The sequence below is a fragment of the Narcine bancroftii genome, chromosome 2 (genome assembly GCF_036971445.1).
Source record: "Narcine bancroftii isolate sNarBan1 chromosome 2, sNarBan1.hap1, whole genome shotgun sequence".
In the NCBI taxonomy this organism is placed as follows: Eukaryota; Metazoa; Chordata; class Chondrichthyes; order Torpediniformes; family Narcinidae; genus Narcine; species Narcine bancroftii.
Window position 1 is genome coordinate 292,924,064 of NC_091470.1, and position 17,862 is coordinate 292,941,925.

Here is a 17,862-nt window from a genome sequence, read left to right on the forward strand (position 1 = left end):
AACTGATCATTAATTTCCTGAGGCTTATAGGTAATTATTGAATTTGTTTTAATGGCATTAATAATCTGAGATGCCTGTTCAGTTTTCAATTGCCAAGCAAGTACTTTATGTGCTCCTTCTCCCAACTCATATTAATGTTGTTTAGTTCTATTAATTAAATGCTTGAACTGATAAGTTTGTAAAGTATTATAACATAATTTCAATTTCGCTAATGCAGCTTTTTTGTCTTTGGTCACATCCTTCTGAAAGTCTTTCTCTAACTCAGCCATCTGGTTTTCCAACTTTAAACTTTCTGCCATATGTTGTTTCTTAACTTTCATAGAATAACTAATAACCTGTCCCCTCAAATAAGCTTTTAATGCATCCCACACTACAAAATAACTATCCACAGAATTAATATTCTCAGTCAAAAATAAAGAAATATGCTCTTTAACAAAAGAAACAAACTGTTTTTTTTCAATAACATTGCATTAAACCTCCATCTATAAGAACTTTCACAGGAAAAAAGAAAAAAAATACTTTGTTTTTACAAAAAAGTAATAATGAATGGTCTGATAGAACTCTACTTTTATATTCAACTTGCAGTGCTCTACCCTGTAGGTGTGCTGATACCCAAAAAAATCATGCCATGATGAATAAAAAGAAAAATCTTTCTCTGTAGGATTAACCTTCCTCCAAACATCTACCAGATTTAAATATTTCATCAATGCTTTAATCTGTATTGCCATCTTTGATTTCCCTATACTCTTCAGGTTTCTATACAATAAAGGTTCCAAAACACAATTAAAATCTCCACCAACTAAAATATTTTCATTAGCTTGAGTTGACAATAAAAAAAAAAGCTTCTAAAATAATCTGCTCATCTTCTATATTAGGTGCATAAAGATTAAGCAAAGTCCAAGATTCAGCAAAAATTTTACAATTCACCCTTAAAACTCTACCTAGATTTCCATCTGAAGATTCCAATTCAAATGATAAATTTTTATGAATCAAAATCACCACCCCTCTTGTCTTAGAGTTAAAAGAAGAAAAAAACACATGTCCAACCCAATCTATTTTTAATTTCAAATGTTCCTTTTTGATCAAATGTGTTTCTTGTAAAAAGGCAATATCAATTTTCTTTTTTTATATATAAGCCAATACCTCTTTCACTTAATTGGATTATTTAATCTCTGAACATTAAAAGTTGCAAAATTCAAAGTAGACATTTTTGCTAACTACTAATATATTTGCAACTCTATAAAATAATGCTCCCCTTTATAATCCTTCAAAAACACAAAAAACAAAACCCACCCCTCAATAAAAAAATATTTAAACCCCCACCCCCCAAAAAAATATAAAAACCACCCAAAGATAGTAACACCCTAAAAATCTGGGTGTGGTAAGCCCACTAGTGGCAGATGACAGTCAAAGCTTTCAGTGTCATCCACTCTCCCCCCCCAGTCAGATACACATTCATTATGTAATTAAAAACAATCAAATATAGTAAATATATTCAACCCAATGATTCCACGCCCAAGGATTGTTCCAGATCTTCAATGTCAAGAATACTTCATGTCAGCTCTTCTTTCTTTCCGTTCTTTCCATACCCATTCCCATTTCTGTTTACCCTCCTCTTAGGAGATGATGGTGAAGACCGCCCATTGCCAATTCTGGCAATGAATTAGCAAAAACCAAGGGATCGTGATCGTTCTCAAAAAATTGAGATTGAAAGTTTCTGTTAAAAACCTTAAAAATTGCAGGATAACGAAAAGCAAACTTATAGCCCTTTCGCCATAAGACATCTTTAGCCGAATTAAATTCTTGCCATCTTCTAATAACCTCTTAACTTAAATCGGCATAAAAAACACTATTATTTTGAATCATCAATGGGGATTGACTCTGCCTCACTTTCTGTACCACCATTCATGGAATAATTTCTCTATCTTGATATTTCAAACAACGAATCAATACTGCCCTCAGTGTTTGTTCTGGAAGTGGTTTTTTCCTCAATGCTCTATGGGCCTGAACCAGTTCCAAACCTTCAGGAAAAAGCTCTTTACCCAGTACCTCTGGGATCCAATGCTTAAAATTTTTTATTGGGTCAGAACCTTCAAAGTCCTCTGGAAGACCAACTATTTTCACATTATTTCTCCTGCTTTGATTTTCCAATGAATCAATCTTCATCAATAAATCCCTTATTTGAATCCCCCAATCTACAAACGAATCTTCTACTTTTTCCACTTTTTCTTTACTGCGTTCCACCTGATTTTGACATTCAGAAAAATCTGTTTCAATTTTTTTAGTTGCACAATATCAATATTGTTACCTAGATGATATTTCTTCACACAAAGTATTTATTTTTGTTTTCACCTCCATAAATCCTTGGGTAATTTGAGTTGTCATTAGTTTTGAATATTATCCATTTGAAAAGCAATCCCTTCCAAAACAATGAATACTGAGTCCAATCCAGATTCCATAGCCATTTTTTGAGGTCTACCTTCTTGAACTTGAGGGTCCTCCTCCTGGGCAAATTCCAATAAGGTAAATTCCTCTTCTCCTTCAGTCACCATAGGTCCTTTGATTGTGCAGCTGCGGGTCTGTACATCCGACACCGGCGCTCAGGCTCCCCCACAGCCCACACTTTTTCCAGAGATAATAGACCCGGGATGCTCCACGCATGCCCGGTAGAACTGTTGGACACGCAGGAGCATCCTCTGACGCTACACTGCACATCTCCGGGCCGCCCAGCAATGTCACGGACTCACGGGCTCCTTTGTCTGTTGGGCTGCCCGTCCACATGGCTTCACGTGCGTGCGGGTCGGCTACGACCGAACTCACCAAAGTGATCCTTGCAACTGCAGGATCGGCGCCAAGGTCAACTTTGAACAGAAAGGAGTCCTCTGAGGTTTGGAGACTCCTAACAACGACTCAGTGGATTCAGCTGTACAGGTAGGCCTCAGATCATCTATACTTTTATATGGCCATTTCTTTATTTTTAAGCACTTTTATACTTTTAAAATTTGGGTATTTAATAATCCAGCTGGGGAAAGGTGGATTATTTCTTCTACGCCATCTTGCCACCCCCCCCACCTCCCCACCACCCCTGACTATAGTTTTCCAATGAGGAAGTCAAGGGTCCTGTTGCAAAGGCCCATTTTTTGAAGCTTGTTGACCAGTATTGAGGGTATAATGGTGTTGAATGCTGAGTTGTAATCGATTAAAAGTAGCCTACACCTCCAGTATATTTCGAATAGTGGGAGGAAACCAGAGCCCCCAGGGAAAGCACATGCTGACACGGGGAGAACGTATAAACTCATTATAAACAGCATGGGATTCAAATCTTAGTCACAATCGCTGGTGCTGTAAAGGCATTGTACTAACCACGAAGCCAATCATGCTTTTGTAAAAGATTGTGACCAGTGTACTTTATTCATACCCTGCTACCATAATACTAGATGGTTGGCCACACTCAAAAAGAATGAAATACTACTTTACATGCCTTCATTACTTTTCATGTTTAGTTGTAAAATAATTCTAAATGATTTACTGAGCTTGAAATGCCAGAAAATAGAGGGGGATTTAGTGCAATGCCTTACCAGATGCTAAAGCCCTATGAGGCTTTACCATTGATTGCTCATATGCTGGGAAACTGATTTATTAACCCTCTGGTAGCTTTGTACAGTGATCACCTCAACAATGATGTTTTACAATTGAGCTGCTTGGCTATAAGCATCAACCCTGCAATGCATAGTTTTCTGTTAAAGGAATTTCAACCATGTGGTCCATTGATAACTTTCTTATTATTTTGCTAATTGAAGGTCAATATCCCATTGTCACCAACAATTAAAAGTACAGCTAAGTTACCTGAAAATAATCATCAACACTTTTATATACAATAACAAGTAGTATATGGATAGCCTGTCCTTTAACTCTGATATAACAACAGTGGATAGTTCCATTAATTGGCTGTACATCATGTGGAATGTCCTGAGTTGTAAAAGTCCCAAATCATTGAAAGTATTAGTTCTAATAGGCCACAATAATGATACACATAATAAATGTATGAGTCTGGAGGCACCTATTTCCCAAGAGGAAATATTTTTTGAGATTTCTTATTTACAATCAGGTAAATCTCCAGAACCTGGTGAGCACCCTGTGGATTTTTAAAAATCCTTTTCTGAACACCTCATGCCTCAATTAAGTTCTGTCCTTAATGGTTCATTTAAACAAGGCAATCTTCCAACATCTTTTAATGAAGCTTGTATTTCTCCCAATTCTTATCAATCTTCATCAATAAAAACTTTTAAATCTTCAACAGGGTACTCGTCAAAGTTTCCCTTTAAGTCCACTGCTTTTTTATTTGGTTTTGGAACTATTAGCAATTGCCTTTTGTGATTGTAGAGATTTTTTCAGGGACTTATAGGAAGGGCATTGTACATAAAGTTTCCTTATATGCAGATAATCTCTTGCTCTTTGTATCTAATCCAGATGCTTCCTTACCAAGCATACTATCTTTATTCTCACAATTCAGTGTTTTCAGGGTATAAATTGAATCTGCATAAGAGTGAACTTTTACCATCAAATGATCTTATACCATGGCATTCTAAGCCTCCTTTTAAGATTGTGAAGGATCAATGTACTTATATTGATATTACAATTATAAGGAGTTATAAACATCTTTTTAAGGATTTTTTAATACTTTATTTAATCATGTAAAATTGTTCTTAATGAAATGGTCACCCTTATCTATTTCTATGATTGGTCACATTAATTCTACTAAAATGAATATTTTACCTGAATTTTTGTACCTTTTCTAATCTATACCAATTTTCATTCCTAAATCTTTTTATAATTCACTTTATTTCCTGATACAAATATCTTATATATGGCAAGGAAAACACCCCCACTTAAATAAAGTTCATCTTCAGAAAGCCAAAATGAATGGTGGTTTGGCATTTCCTAATTTTAGATTTTATTATTGGGCAATCAATGTACATAACTTGATTCTTTTGCTACAATTTGATAATCAAACTGACCTCCCTACATGGATAGAAATGGAACTAAATTTTGCGAAGAATACCTCAATGTTGGCAATTCTAGGGACTTCTTTATCCTCTTCTCTATATAAATTAACTGATAATCTGATAATTAAATATAGTTTGAGATTATGGGCACAATTTAGAAGGTTTTTTGGATTTCAGAGTTTTTGTATTGCCAGCTCTGTTGTATCCAATTATCTTTTTCAACCTTCTTTGCAAGACTCTGCTTTTAATGACTGGCATAGATTGGGTATTAAATGTTTTAAGCACTTTTTTTTATTGACAACGGTTTTGCATCTTTTGAACAATTGATGGTAAAATTCAACTTACATAAAATTATTTTTTTTAGATATTTACAAATTAGACATTTTTCTTGTTCTCAGATTTCTGATTTTCCTGTAATCCCTGAGGCGGATATTCTTGATACGTTTTTTTGAACTACAACGCTCTATAAAGGCTTAATATCTCTTATTTATGACAAAGTGGTTAACTTAAGACAAGACTCGTTAGTTAAAATCAAGAATGCCTGGGAGCAAGATTTGAACATTTTGCTCTCCAATGAGGTTTGAGAGTCTATTTTTAACACTACTTCCTTTTGTGCATGGCATTATTTGCTGCAATTTAAAATGGTTCACAGAACATGTCTAAAGTTAAATTGTTCCATTTTTATTCAGATATGTATCCTTTTTGTGACAAATGTAAAACAGGTGATGCCTCTTTATGTTCTGGACCTGCCCTAGTTTAGAAAAAATTTGGAAGGATGTTTTTCAAACACTATCTGTTATTTTAAATTTAAAATTGAAACCTTTAATTACTTTTTTGGAATATCTCAAGAGGATGATGTATTACTGATTTCCATTCAGAGCCAACTTATCTTTTACTTTGTTGATAGGCAGATGAGCAATTTTGATAAAATGAAAGGATAATACCCCACCTACACATGCACAGTGGCTTAAATGATATAATGTCCTGTTTAAATTTAGAAAAAAAATCAGATATGCTATTAAGGATTCAAATATTAAATTCCAAAAGACATGGGCTCATTTATGGACTACTATCATAATCTTCAGATTTAGTATGGTTCTGGAATTTTGGCACTGTGTTGTCCCTCTCCAAGAAGGCGTTCCTTGGTTCATACATGTCAATTTTCAACCTTGCCTCGAGGAAGGGGTTTTGAAAATTGTCTTAACTTTTTTTTTTGTTGTTGTTATGCTTTATTTTTATTATTAAGAATGTGTTCTGGGTTGTTAAAGTATTATTTTTGTAATTTTTTTCTAATTTTGTTGCATATTGTATAATTGTATAGTTCAAATATTTTAAAAAGAACAGAATAATGATACACATCATTGAAGTGATTGTAAATCCCCCTGCCTGACAGAAATCACAATTTTTTTTGATGGGTTTGGAGTTAGTAAAAATTTAAACTGAGTTATAAATCACAGGCATCAATGACATTTGCCAGAAGCCATAGCTTCTTCAAATGTTCACTTAAATCAAAAACCCTTGACGAATAGAGAATCCTCATCTCACCTTGGAGTTGGCTAGGATATGCGCAAGAATAATAACCAGGCAATGGTTCCTGTCATTATTGTGGCAATTTTGGTTATGATTAGCCTGCAGGTTGTTAATGAATTATTAAAATAATTTTGTTACCTATGCCTCCCACACACTTACTCACTAAAACAATGCAGTGCTGAAGAACCTAGGCTGTTACTAATCTGCTTTCCAACCTCTTGGTTGAAATTTCTTTCAATGTCTCTGTAGGTGTTTCTTTCCCAGTTAAACATATTCTCTTTCTAAGAGAACAGCCAAAAAGCATTAATAGACCAGTTCATCCATTCAGACCAATTTGGGAATCCAGCTACTCTCATATGCCTGCATTTGGTCTGTATCCAGAGCTGTAAGTGGATGAAATTAGCAACTGTTCATACATTGTCTGCACAATATATTCATTCACAAGAGAAGCCTTTGTCAACCATATCTTTATAATGAGCTCGGAGGTCATATTTGCACGTAAAGCTCTATCTCACCTGGAAGATTTATTTGTAGTTTTGCTGAACATCTGCACTCTGTGGCTCAAAACCTGAGATTCCTGGAGCCAACCACTTGAACTCCCTCAACCATTCCTGTAGAGACATACAGTCCCCTCAATAATGTTTGGAATAAGGACACTTCTTTTCCTTTATTTGCCCCTGTGTTTCACAGTTTTAAATTTGTAATCAAACAATTCACATGTGATTAAAGTGCACATTCCTGATTTTATTCAAGATTTTTTTTTCAGAAAAGCAAATTTGTAACCTTTACGCCATAAAACATCCTTAACTGGATTAAATTCACATCGGTGTCCAATGACATCTTGACTCAAATCAGGGTAGAAGAAAACTCTACTATTCTGAATTATCATTGGAGCTTGCCTTTGTCTTGCATTTTGAACTGCAAGTCGAAGAATTGTCTCTCTATCCAAACAATTCAAGCAACGAACTATCACAGCTCTTGGAGGTTTATCAGGTGAAGGTGTTCTTCTTAAAGCTCTATGTGCTCTTTCTAATACCAATCCATCAGGGAAAGACTTTTCCCCTAACATCTGAGGGATCCAATTTAAAAAAAAAATTGACAGGATCTTGACCTTCCAGCAGACCCACAATTTTCACATTATTTCTTCTGCTTTGATTTTCCAAATAGTCTATTTTTTTTTGTTAATTCTCTTTCCCGGGCTCATAAATCTTTAACTGATTTTTCCACCTTTACTATTGTTTCTGTATTGGATTGTACTTGTTGTTTACATTCAAAAAAGGAAGTTTCAAAGTTTTAAAAATTTTCCCAATTTTCTTTAGCTTCTGCCTTAACTGCAGTTAAGTCTGATCTCATATCTGTATTCATTTGAACCAGCTGGTTCAATTGACCAGTAATGATATCCAAATAGGAAGCAATACCTTCAAACATCATATAAACAGGTGAAGATGCAGTTGGACTGCCTAAAGAAATCTCTTGGTGCCTGCCACATTGACCACCGCCAGTGGGCTGATATCACCTCAAATCGTGCATCTTGGCGCCTCACAGTTCGGCGGGCAACAACCTCCTTTGAAGAAGACCGCAGAGCCCACCTCACTGACAAAAGAGAAAGGAGGGAAAACCCAACACCCAACCCCAACCAACCAATTTTCCCCTGCAACCGCTGCAACCGTGTCTGCCTGTCCCGCATCGGACTTGTCAGCCACAAACGAGCCTGCAGCTGACATGGACATTTACCCCCTCCATAAATCTTTGTCCGCGAAGCCAAAGAATTTGTAAATGGAAGCTCTTCTTCCATTTCCTGTGCAATGGCCGAGTAAGGTAAGTCCTCTTCTGTTTGTACTTCAAAGGGCAGCATTTTAGTTGTTTTACTGCGGGTTTGGACACCCAATGATGGCCCCCCCCGACTTCCTCAGGGGGTCATTGCTGTCCTCCCCCTCAGACAATTTTTTTATAAAATTACGAAATCCTCCATCATTAGTAGGGTTACTCACATCCACAGTCGCTATAGACTGTGTGTCTAACATTACAGTCCTCTTTCTCCGCGCTCCTTGGATCTCTTCCAAAGGGTTTGTTCTTTGCAATAAGCCTCCAGACTCGTGCCCAGCTTCTTGGAAGCGCGCTTCTTCCTCCAGAAAATGGGTCGAACCAGCGCCATCTTGAGATTGGTAAATAACTGTTGCTTTAACTTTTGTCCCCACTGGTGATCGTTGAGGCTTGGAGATTGCTGAAATCAAGTCCGAGGCTGCTCCAGGTTGTTTAGGCCCCAATTCCTCTGCACTTTGAAACTGTATTTTCTTTTGTATTTTTACATTAGCAGCTATAATGACTCACTAAGATATCAAACTAAAAATTAAAATTTTAAAATTGAGAATAAAGGGTTAAAAAACAGGTACTTAAAAGTCTGACCAGGGAGGACAGGGATCACACGTCTAGTCTCTATGCCATCATGCCATGCCCCTTATTCAAGATTATTTGTATACATCTTGGTTTGACCATGTAGCTATTACAGCATTGTATCTGGCCATATGTAAACTTGAGGAACAACTCATCGTGTGTTGAGGAAAAACCCTTGAGGAACAACATATTCCCCCTAGTCAATGACATGAAGTTTGTTTTTTTCTAATTTTGGTTATCCCCCACCCCCATCTAATTCCACTGAATGCAACTCTTTTCTTCCCCTGTCCCTTCCTAATGATTTAACCCTCCACATCTCTTCACCTTTCACACCTTCTGCTCTATATTCCACCATCTCTGGGCCCTCCTCCAGCTGCTTTGCCCTTTTATATATGTAATTTTACCAATTTCATTATAGATGTGGTCTGACCCGCTGAATACCTCTTGCAATTCTTTGTCTGCTTATGACTTTATAATGAATATTTGCTTCAATAATCTGACTGTAGGACAGCAAATGCTGGGAATATTCAGGTTCTCAGGCAATATCCATGGAGAGGGAAAAGAAATTAACCTTTCAGATGAACAACGTTTCATCAGAACTGGGAAACGATGTAAGTAAAACTGTGTTGTAAGATGCAAAGAAAGGGGAAAGGGATAGATGCCAAAAGGGATGGGCAAATAGGATAAAGGATCAGAGAAATTAAATCATAAGAACATGATGGTATTCAAAGGAAAGAGGAGAATAATGTCTAGAGCAGCCATTCTCAACAGAGGACCTATGCACCCCCCCACCCCCTCCACTCCAGGGGGCCACAGCACATTTAAGTAAAAACAATTTCACCTTGTATAACAAAACTTTTTGTTTTTCATGTAGTCTGTAGAAGTAAGGAAGAAACCAAAATGTGACTGCTTCACAGGGAAGGGGGACCTATAGACTTTGAGCAGAGATCTGGTGGGGGCGGCAGTGGGGGTGGGGGGGGTGGGGTGGGTGCCATAACCGAAAAAAGGTTGAGAATGGTTGGCCTAGAGGAACTAACTTTCCTACTCCTGTTAATTTATTTTAAAATCTAAATTAAAAGATTTTCCCCAGAAATTATTTTAGATTAACAGATCCAATCACCTAATTTATTATTATTTCTCATTATGAAGGGAATTATATAACCATCCCTCAGTTCTACAGTACGATTTGCAAACTACCATTAATTCAGCACTTTGTCTATATTCCTGATACTAGCTAATAGGCACATCATATTTGGAAATTTTCAAACACGACAAGATACATTTATACATATAACATCTGCTGAATTGCCTTTATCTTTCTAATTAGTTGCCACTTCAATTTTACAATTAAATTTTAAACGGTTGTATAGGGTAATTGTAGACCGCTGGAATAGTTTTGTTAAAGGCAAATCTTCTTTCTAAAATGTCATTGTATTATTGAAAAGGTGGTTAATTAGGAATATGAACATTATTTGGAAACATTTGTAAATTTGAACTTTTAGAAGATATTCAGTAAGGTTTTTCTCTGGTGTGGTTACAAAATAACAAAACTTAAATAGGACTTAATGGAGAAAATCCAAAGTTGGGTAAAAAAAAATTGGTTGGCTAGCAGATAAGGATAAACAACACCTATTTAAATTAGATGGGCATAACTTATCTCAGGATCAATATTACATTTTATTACTGCACATAAGCAATGCATTCCACCCTGTAAATCCATGCCGGCTTTATTCACCTCTCATTAAGACACTTCTTCATTGTTGACGCTGTTTACATCCGGTACCGCACGGATGGCAGTCTCTTCAATCTGAGGCGCCTGCAAGCTCACACCAAGACACAAGAGAAACTTGTCCGTGAACTACTCTTTGCAGATGATGCCGCTTTAGTTGCCCATTCAGAGCCAGCTCTTCAGCGCTTGACGTCCTGCTTTGCGGAAACTGCCAAAATGTTTGGCCTGGAAGTCAGCCTGAAGAAAACTGAGGTCCTCCATCAGCCAGCTCCCCACCATGACTACCAGCCCCCCCACATCTCCATCGGGCACACAAAACTCAAAACAGTCAACCAGTTTACCTATCTCGGCTGCACCATTTCATCAGATGCAAGGATCGACAATGAGATAGACAACAGACTCGCCAAGGCAAATAGCGCCTTTGGAAGACTACACAAAAGAGTCTGGAAAAACAACCAACTGAAAAACCTCACAAAGATAAGCGTATACAGAGCCGTTGTCATACCCACACTCCTGTTCGGCTCCGAATCATGGGTCCTCTACCGGCACCACCTACGGCTCCTAGAACGCTTCCACCAGCGTTGTCTCCGCTCCATCCTCAACATCCATTGGAGCGCTCACACCCCTAACGTCGAGGTACTCGAGATGGCAGAGGTCGACAGCATCGAGTCCACGCTGCTGAAGATCCAGCTGCGCTGGATGGGTCACGTCTCCAGAATGGAGGACCATCGCCTTCCCAAGATCGTATTATATGGCGAGCTCTCCACTGGCCACCGTGACAGAGGTGCACCAAAGAAAAGGTACAAGGACTGCCTAAAGAAATCTCTTGGTGCCTGCCACATTGACCACCGCCAGTGGGCTGATAACGCCTCAAACCGTGCATCTTGGCGCCTCACAGTTTGGCGGGCAGCAGCCTCCTTTGAAGAAGACCGCAGAGCCCACCTCACTGACAAAAGGCAAAGGAGGAAAAACCCAACTCCCAACCCCAACCAACCAATTTTCCCTTGCAACCGCTGCAATCGTGTCTGCCTGTCCCGCATCGGACTGGTCAGCCACAAACGAGCCTGCAGCTGACGTGGACTTTTTACCCCCTCCATAAATCTTCGTCCGCGAAGCCAAGCCAAAGAAAGATTAAGACACTATCCTTCTCTTCCCCATATGAATACATAACGTCCCTTAAACTATAAATGTGTTAATCACCTAACTATTTGTTATGTAACCAAGTTTCACATTTAATTCTCCAGAAAAATCAGTAGTGGCTGAATTCCCTGTTCAATTTATTAGTTATTAGATTATATTCATATCTCCTAGCTTTGGTGTAGCTAGTAAAGAGAAAATCCCCCCGCCTAATCAAATCCTCTCCAAATTCTACCTCAAGCCTTCTTGCCAGAGAAAAATACTTATACTTTAATTAACCATTCATGTGAGTGATAATCTTTTAGATCTTGTATCATCTGAGCAAATCAGTGCAGCATTGTTTCAATTACCTCTGCAGGGGACAAAAATGTTTACAGAGACCAGAACAGTTTGCAATAAACTGTGATATATGTGTTATGCAACTTATCTGACTTTTCATTTCTATCCCTCATGATCACATTGCTTACCAATGATATTAAATTAGATAACAAAGTTTTGTCGTAAGTGCATCCTGTGAATCCTTCTGCTCTCCCACAATACTTGGATGTGAATTTTCCAAGAAATAGGTGTCTTTTCTACCTTACCCATTCTAAAGTTTATTTGCCATTTACAGGATCACTCTGCACATTTCTTGACTTCTTGCAGGTCTCATCTGTTTCAATCACATCCCACAATTTGGCATTGTCTGCAACTTTCAAAGTGGTACATCTTCAAATTTTATGTAAATGGTCAGCAAAATCAGTTCTTGTAATCCATTCTTCTGACCTTTATCAGTTCCTTTTATGCATTCTTCTCAGTTTCCTGTTTTGTGAAAAGCTTACTAATAATTCAACTTTTTTTTTTCTCTCTAAATTTTTTCTGCTCTCCCTTCCTAATGGTTTATTCTTCCCCTTGTCTCTTCACCTCCTACATCTTCTGCTCTACATTCCATCACCTCTATGGCCTCCTCCAGCTTATTCCTCCACTTATTCGTTGCCAGACATTAATCATGAGGCACTTTTCTGAAGATGAGGTACATGCCAATAAGTTCTGGATTTCTAATGGAAGGCCAGGACTTACTATTTAAGCAGATACATGGTGGTCATTCTCTTTGGAAACCACTGGCAATAGGCAGGGTCAAATATTGCTAAATAATAAGGGTCATTACACATTCTGTAATATACTGATTTTCATGTTGCAATAAATGCAGGAAGTTCAGTCAAGAATGACAATCTCTTTTTTAAAACATTTGCTATTTTTTTAGTTTCAGTTCCTTGAAGCTTTCTGTAACTTCTTCATCTAAGTCTTCCACAGTTATCCTTCCACTAATATTTACATAATTGGCAGGCAATTCCCTGGATTTGCTCCCCTCGTCATTTGGTAATAAACATGTTTCAATTTTAGATAGGGAATAGTACATATTATTGCCCTTTTTGTGTCTATTAAAGTACGTCAACTGAAAATATAAATAGGTGGTGCAAAATTAAATATACCAGCAGGGCCTTAAGATATGGTTTTGGCAAACAGGAAGAAAATAATTAATTGACCATAAGTGGATTGAAAAGGAATGGAAATGATATACAGAAAGCTAGGGCAGCTGAATTATTTTGACTGGGTATAAGACGTTTGAGATTCTCTCAAGAAGCAAAAATCTCAAAAAGACTGGTAAAGTGTAAATAATACTGTATGTTAGGAGGACGCAGGTAGGTTTGTGAAAGAGTCAGAGTGAAATGCAATAGGCTGCAGATTGTGTGATTGTAGTAAACACACTGAAATACTGAAGGAACTCAGCTGGTCTTTTCAGAGCCTGAACCATTCTTCAAAGGAAATATCAGAAAAAGCAGGATATATCAGAAACAGTCAGGCAGGTGTAGATATAGTTTACTACACAGAACGTTGGTAAGTACTCTCTAAAGGTAAAAAACAAGTAATAGAAGAGCCTTCTAAGTAGGAATGTCAGCCAGTTGTTGCTTTTCGTTTTGGTGCACTTGGTATTGAATTAGCTCCAATGTTGTAAAGATGATGCAAAAATATTTCATACCAGCATCTTACTGTGAGCAAATAATGCCAATCAGCATGTAAGAGAAATTTGACAACAGCATTGCCGAAGTGGAGCTCAGTTCTCCAGCCAATGCCCCTTCCTCACCTTATCAAGCTGGTCCAGTGTTTAGAGGAGAAAGGATCCTCACTGACACAATTTAAAGGAATTACAATTGCTGATTGATTTGTACACAAGTTTTCTGCTTTCTAGAATTCTAAACTGTGGTCAAACATTATCAAGAATGTTGGTGTGGGAACTGAATAAATTTGTCATCCAGATACTCTAAATTGAGAAATAAAGATCCCAAGCTATTATTCATTTGCAGAACTGAAATGATCCAATGTACCCAGGCTAACAAATACCATTTAAATTGTTCAACTGTCATTGAACACACTACTGTTGTGGATAATTGCCATTTATGTGTTTTGCATTTCAAATATAACTTCACTTCAAAAATACTTTATTGGCGACAAAGAAAGAAATATGCAACTTTTCAGCCTTTTTTATTTCTGCCTTGAGGTAGCAGTGAGAAGAGATTGTGATCAGGGTGATGGGGATCATTTATGATGTTGGCAGCCTTCATGAGGCATCATCTCACCTAAATTTCTTAAATAGACACCTATTTTGCTGTTGTACTTTTGAATGTAGTTGCTATTGTACCTTGGTCATCTTGAGCCTTCCACCTTCATGGTTTGCTTTAATCAGATTTAAGATACTAGTTTTAGATTAAGTGAAATCAATTTTAATTTTCATCTAAAATCTCATTACCATCATTATTCCTCCAGTTGAAGCTTGACTATCAAATTCTGTTTCTCACCTGTTCTTTCTTCTTTGGCTTGGCTTCGCGGACGAAGATTTATGGAGGGGGTAAAAAGTCCACGTCAGCTGCAGGCTCGTTTGTGGCTGACCAGTCCGATGCGGGACAGGCAGACACGATTGCAGCGGTTGCAAGGGAAAATTGGTTGGTTGGGGTTGGGTGTTGGGTTTTTCTGAGGAGTTCATGTGCAATGAGGGCAGACCGACGTTCAGGTCGGTGGCTGTCAGTCTTGTCTAGCATGGTTCTGATGTTCCAGCATGCTAGCTTGAGTTTGTGAGCATCTTTTGAGGGGGAGGACGTGGAGGGGGAGGACGTGGAGGGGGAGGACGTGGAGGGGGAGGACGTGGAGGGGGAGGACGTGGAGGGGGAGGACGTGGAGGGGGAGGACGTGGAGGGGGAGGACGTGGAGGGGGAGGACGTGGAGGGGGAGGACGTGGAGGGGGAGGACGTGGAGGGGGAGGACGTGGAGGGGGAGGATGTGGAGGGGGAGGACGTGGACCTGTCCTCGGGCCTGCGCAAAGGAGCTTTTAGGTGGAGTGCAGTGCGCGCAGTACTGGCCCCACCCTTTACACCCATGGTTCGTGTGCCGTGGCCAAGCAAGCTGGGACGTGGCAGCGAGGTCCTTGGGTCGTAGGTTTTATATCGGAGTGGCCTTCTCCTATGCAGGTTTCTTACCCGGGCTGGAGGGGCCTGCCTCCCCTCCTAGGTCGGTCCATACTGCCCGGACCGGGGCCGAGGCCGCCGCAGTTCACCCTGTGCCTGGACTGGGGCCACCTGTTATAGATAGAGAATTTAGGTTAAAATGGCTTAAGTTAAAATGTGATGATTAATCATAAAAAGGGAAGCCAGAACAGACAGGGAGTTTACTAGCAGCCAAGGACAAAAAGTTCAGCTGGATATGTTTTTTTAAACGTATCTTTTCATGGTCATAGTAAGAGACATGCAGGAGACAAAAGATTGATAAGAAGGGTGAAAAACAGAATTTAGTGTATGTAGAGTTCGCAGCGTACGTAACGAACGTGATAATTAAAAATGCAGTTGTACTTAGAATGCTTTTGCAATACTAACCAATTAAAACAGTATTAATAAGAAGGGGAAGGGCAAACAACAAGGGTATAAAAATCAATGCACTGTATGTATCGGGGCTTAACTGGTGAGAAGCCAGTTGAGTCCAACTCTGCAGACTTGTAAATAAAGCTTGTCGTGTCATCAGTTTTAAAGAGACTCATGTGTGAGAAGTTTTATTTCTGACATCACCCTTCTTATCAATCTTTTGTCTCCTGCATGTCTCTCACTATGACCATGAAAAGATAGGTTTAAAAAAACATATTCAGCAGAACCTTTTGTCCTTGGCTGCTAGTAAACTCCCTGTCCGTTCTGGCTTCCCTGTTTATGATTAATCATCACATTTTAACTTAAGTCATTTTAACCTAAATTCTCTATATAACAATCCACCCCTTTCTCTCTTTAAAATGTGTTGAATATATATATAGATATGAATGGGGATTTTAACCTGGGGAAGAGAAACGTTTTATGATACATTAATTTCATGCTGAAGTAAAAGTCTTACAGGGTCTCCCAGTCCCCCTGGTTGCATAGCCTGTTGGACCATGGAAATCACCAGGCTGCGTAGACAGGGAATAATACAGGGCAAAATAAGTAGGAGGAATAAAATACCTCCGATGACCCACAAGAAGGTACGCCACCAGGTTCCCCCAAACCATTTGTCCATCCAATTTAATTGTGCAAAAGGATGCCAGGTTTGAACCGGTACATGGGACAAAGTACGAATATTATCAGCGATTTTTCGAATGGCTTGGCCATTATCATCAATCTGTAAGCAGCAGTTAGTCAAATTAAGCTTTCCACATACACCTCCTTCCGTGGCTAGGAGATAGTCTAGGGCCAGACGGTTCTGATATATAGCAGAGCGCATTTGACCTTGCTGGGATGCAAGTAATTGCAGGGCTAGAGCTGTTTGATTTGTAACAATTTCAAGGACTGCTTGTAAGCGAATTATGCGATTTAACATATAAATAGGAGTACGATAACCCCAGGATCCATCTTGAGCCCATGTAGCGGGACCATAATATTGAATTATGCGTTCTGGAGGCCAATCATCTCCCCATTGTCCCAAATGTACCGTGCTAGAGCGGGGCTGACGGTGTAATGTATCAAAAACCTTCACGCCTAATTTATGACCGTGATCGTGGGGTAGGAGGAAAAATTCTGGGCGGATTATTCCTAGGAAACAAGTTCCACTCCACTGTGAGGGAAGACGAGTATAAGCTTTATTACCACATACCCAGAATAATCCATTTGGGGATACTCCATACCCCCTTTCCCAAACTCTTTTAAGAACGGGGTTTGATTGGTATGGTCCTGTGATGGTGGAAGTGGTACAATTCCAAAACTGAATACTGCTATTAGACAGGGGTAGGCAATTAGTTTTAAAAACAGTGGATAAGAACCAAGTCAGGGGTTTAGGAAACCAAGTGAAAATACCATGCGAAATGCGAATCCATACAGCTTTGCAGGGACTTTCTCCTACTGGGTATTTGCCGGCTCGTGAGAGACAATAAAAATCAGTAGGGGACTCGTCTTCCCCCTGGTGGTTCCCAAATGCCTTGGTGAAATTGTGACCCTTTGGCACAGCCTCTCGTATCCCTTTAATTGTCCACTCTCTATATTGTCTCATACTTGCCAATCCCTCGGGTGTTCGTTTGTCCCACCTGGGTTCATTTAAGGGATATTTTTGTTCATGGGGTCTGGGGTCCCCAGGTTGTTCATATTCCCACATGAGGAGGGCAGCCCGTCGAATCATCTGCCTCTCCTGGGGTGAGAATAATGTTCCCATTATTGCCTGCATCTCTTCCCAAGTATATGTGTTTGGTCCCAGGAATTGGTCAAGCTGTTCAGCCAGTCCTATAGGATCTTCTAATAACTTTTTCATTTCTTTCTTAAATCCCCGCACCTCTGTACTAGTTAGGGGAACATTCACATATCCCGTTCCCCCTCCCGGTCCTCCCATAGGAACTTCCCTCAGGGGATTTAGGCTTATTGAAAATTTTGATGGTCCTGGACCAGTCTGGGATCTTGTCCAGGGTCGGTTTACCGGTGGAAGTTTAGGGTCCGACTCCCTTAATTCATCCTTTTTTTCCCGGCCCCTTTCGGGGCAATCAGATTCATCACCTTTCCCCTCCGGTAATAAGCTTTCCTCGGGCGCAGT